General features: G+C 30.9%; 1 long non-coding RNA gene across 1 annotated transcript; it reads right to left on the bottom strand.

Moving 5' to 3' along the window:
• Window positions 1-3,347: 3,347 nt before the first annotated feature.
• Window positions 3,348-4,022, bottom strand: LOC107821345 (uncharacterized). Its single transcript, XR_001656115.2, has 2 exons — window positions 3,898-4,022; window positions 3,348-3,719 (listed from the first exon to the last, which is right to left on the bottom strand). It is a non-coding gene; the product is annotated as an uncharacterized LOC107821345 (long non-coding RNA).
• Between the last annotated feature and the right edge of the window lie 489 nt (window positions 4,023-4,511).

Here is a 4,511-nt window from a genome sequence, read left to right as displayed (position 1 = left end):
GAGATAACTAATTCCGGAATTAGTTATACCATGATTTTACTCTAATCAAACATGAGATAAACTCATCTCAAATTTAATCCCGAGATTAATTGTCCCTTATCCCTCGTACCAAACCGTAGGTGTACTACAATCTCTATGATCATGTTGTCACATTTTATTGTAAGCATAATTATATTCCTTAACCAATACTCTGTAGGTACAAATTAGCATTTTTCGTTTTCTTTTTTTAATATTCTTATTGGTAATTTGCACTTGGAACATAATTCAATTAATGAACTAACTACTTGTTAATTGCTTATTTTGCAAACTTGGATGACAAGATCACATGCCAATTTGATTAGTAGTGCATGTGATTTTTCTTCTCACACACACACACACACACACACACACACACATATATATATATATATATATATATATATATATATATATATATATATATATATATATATATATATATATATATATATATATATATGGTAATTACCACCTTAGCATATTAGTCCATGTGAATTACTATATTTGTTTCGTGATAACGTGGATGCAAGGTTAAAAGTGGAGAATGAAGAGTGTTGAGAACCAAGAGGTATCTCGTTGGTCAGTATGATATTTATATTTTGATATTTCAGTTTAAATTTTTTATATTCAATTTTTTAAAATGCCATACTAATACCATACCTAATAGTAGTTCAGGAAATGTAATAACACATGCACATATCTTTTCTCTTTTTTCAGTGTTGGTTGTTAATCTATGCGCAATTAAAACATTACACATACTATAGTTGACAATACTTCTAAACCAATTTGCATCAGTAAAAGAGATATATATGATGTAAATTGTGACACTCGTAGGATCTTTTATTGAATGTGTCTTTGCAAATGATTTACAAAATATAATTTGAATCTTTAAGTTGCTTGCCAAAAATTCTATTGCAAATATCTCCGGTGGAAAGCAATGTGTAGATTTACAATGGTTTTCTTTGATAAAATATAATGATAAATGCTCTTTATATACTAAGAAAAATTTAATAAAGATTTTAACTTTCCAATATATTAAAAGGGATTTCAGACATAGGGTGTGTTTGATATAGGAAAAAAAAATTTCATGTTTGGTTGGCTTAAATGTTTTGAAAAGCATTTTCCTTATGAACTCATTTTCCTCCAATTGGAGGAAAATGTTTTCCTTATCAAGAGAAGGGAAAACATTTTCCAAAACTCCTTCTCAACCTTCCCCACCCTCACCAACACACTTCACCCCCTCTCTCTAAAAAAAGCCTTTTTTTTTTTCAAATTTCAGTTTTACCGTTACCACCCACCCTACTACCTTTCCACCCCACCCCACGCCCACCCCTCTCCCGCAAAAAAATTATTTTTTTAACCTTAAATATTTTTTTTTTGCAATTTTAAATTTCTGTTTTTTCATTTTTCTGCACCACCCCGCATAAAAAAGTGTTTTTTTTTCCCCCCAAAATATTTTTTAAATATATTTTTCAGTTTTATTTTTTTTATTTATCGGTTTAAAGGTTCAAAATTTTACAAGTTCCAAAATTATTAGTTCGGAGGTTTATGTGTTTGAAAGTTTACGGGTTTAGAAATTATAAAGTTTACGGGTTTAGAAATTATAAAGTTTACGGGTTCGAAATTCCGCGGTTTCGAAAGTTTAGCGGTTCAAAAGTTTATGAAATTTATGGGTTCGGAAGGTTGTTGGTTTGAAAGTTTATGGTTTCATGGTTATTATATCTAAATTATTTATGAATACTCTTGAGAAGTCATTTTCCCTAATTTGCATACCAAACACCGGAAAATGAATAAGATTACTACTTGTTTTTTAAGAAAATATTTTCTTGGAAAAATATTTTTCACGGAAAACATTTTCCGTTATATCAAACACACCCATAGTTTTGTTAAAAATTTAGAAAGATAAAAGGCGGAGAATGAAGAGCGTTGAGTACTATGAGGTATCAGATTTATATTTCAGTAGAAATATGATTAGGTAATTTCTTTCGATCTGTTTAAACTTTGGTGGACATGATTACTTGGTATTTGATAAGGTGGGAGGCGGCTTCCCTAAAATAGAATACTCTTGAAAGTTGGTAACGACCCGCCCTTTGTTTTAGGAGGTAGCAGGTACCAAGGGCATATGTAATGTGTTGCCGACGGGTTCAATTTAAATTTCGATGCGGAGTAAAATTTATATGTAAAAATTTATTAAAATTGCATAAATAGTAGATATGAACTCATAATTTTAAAAATATAATGAGTTCAACACTAAAAACTTTAAAAGTTGAACCCATATGAATTAATCGAGGTACGCGCACGTCGGCTCGAATATTGTGATTATCGACAAAAGAAAAACGCCAGAAGAAAAATGAGATATCAAGGAGCTATACAATTATCGTTTGAGTATTCCAATAAATTGATTTTGCGTGGGGATGGTTTTGTTGGGGGGGGGGGGGAGGGGGAGGCTATATTTTGTCCATAATACTGCATAAACTGGAAAAGTAGGTAGAAGATGACACGCTTAGATTTTGACAAATACAGTATTTAGACCTAACTAAATAAGCTGAGAAGTTTGTAATATATGTGATTTTATTCTAAAAGTTATATTTTTTGATAAATACAGTACTTAAAATTCATGTTTAGTTTCTTTTTTCCTTTTTTCCTTGTATTGGGATTCTCAAGAGCACAACAACAAAAATATCACATTATAAACAGTTAAAAAAGGGAAACGCTCTTTTGTTGTATGTGTCTTTGCAAATGATTTACAAAATGTAATTTGAATCATTTGGTTGCAAATATTTCCATGTTCTGTAATTTCCAGTCGAGAGCAATGTTTAGCAGAAATAGATTTTCAATGGTTTTCTCTAACAAAAGAATATTGATAATTGCTCTTAATATTTCCATATGAAGGAACCTTGGCGTAACTGGTAAAGTTGTTGCCATGTGATCAGGAGGTCACGGGTTCGAGCCGTGGAAATAGCCTCTTGCAGAAATGCAGGGTAAGGCTGCGTACAATAGACCGTTGTGGTCCTGCCCATTTCCCGATTCCGCGTATAGCGTGAGCTTAATGCATCAGGTTGTTCTTAATATTTTCATGAAGGAGAGGATAATGACACGCTTGACTTAACTGGTAAAGTTGCTGTTATGTGATCAGAAAATCACGGGTTCGAGCCATAAAAACAGTCTCTTGCAGAAATACAGGGTAAGACTGTGTATGATAGACCCTTGTGGTTTGACCCTTCCCCAAAACTCACATATAATGAAAGTTTAATACATCGGGCTACTCTTAATGTTTCCATGTTCTATAATATTGCCAAACTAAAGCTATCAACTTATAAAAGGAAACGGAAAGGAAAATGACATGCTTAGCTTTGATACAAGCTAGCAAATCCAATTATTATTATTATTTTTCAAAGCATAAAAGACAAGTAAATAAGAAAAGACAAACAAACATTGAAATTACACAAAGACACACTAATGCATAATAGTAATTTGTCACTGCCACTACTAAAAATTCGATGAACACACCAATTGATTGGGATATATGGCATTGTGCCCACAAGCACAACAAATCCAACAATCACTGCAATCGCTATCTGACGTACACGATCTGAGACAAGTATTAAACTGTGGGAGCACTCTCCTTTTGAGTCCTGAGATTACATGATCAATATCTGGTGTAGCTGTAACTTGTTTCTTTGAAAACCCAGGCACATTAACTGAAATATTTCACAATCATAAATAATCAACTAATCATCGACATAATAATAAAAATCCACATTTAAACATCATATAATAAAACACACAATATTTGTATGAAAGATGTGCATATATACATATTAACCAACACAATATTATGGAAGAATAATGTAGAGATAAATAAAGATGAATACTAACTAGTGGCTGCCATGATAATGATAGTGAATATGAAACTAAGCTTAATCAACGCCATATTAGGAGTAATGCTTCAAGCTTTATAAAATTTTTTGTATGAGTATTTCAATACTAGATCCAAATGTCGTATATATAGGCCTCTCGATAAGTAAACTACCACGTATACTATAGTGAAATTTACTTCTTGGTTTCTCTTTTTAAAATAATAGGTTGACTTAAATTCAGATCCATTTTTTTCGTGCGAACCATGTTTGGGTTAAAGATGAATCCAATCAAAAGCGTTTATACTATGCACATGGCTAATAAATTTTTCTATTTAATTACACATTGTCCTCTTGATTAAAAGGAACTATAATTTTTTTTATTATAAACATTTTTGTGTTAGGAATAAAATAAGGTAATTTACAATTAAAAGTTCATAATACTAAATAGTTTATAATATTTTTCGTTATTAGCATTCATAATGTTTAACCGAATGAAGTGTACATTATTGCAAATTAGTAGTTTCATTTGAATATCTGTAATAGTAATAGGTGACTAAGGCCAAATATTAAAAATTAAAAACAATATACTAAAAGCATTATGAAATTATATAGAGTATCAAGTTGTCATAATAG

Source organism: Nicotiana tabacum, chromosome 11 (genome assembly GCF_000715075.1).
Source record: "Nicotiana tabacum cultivar K326 chromosome 11, ASM71507v2, whole genome shotgun sequence".
NCBI classification, from domain to species: Eukaryota; Viridiplantae; Streptophyta; class Magnoliopsida; order Solanales; family Solanaceae; genus Nicotiana; species Nicotiana tabacum.
This window is presented reverse-complemented; position numbering and strand designations above follow the sequence as displayed.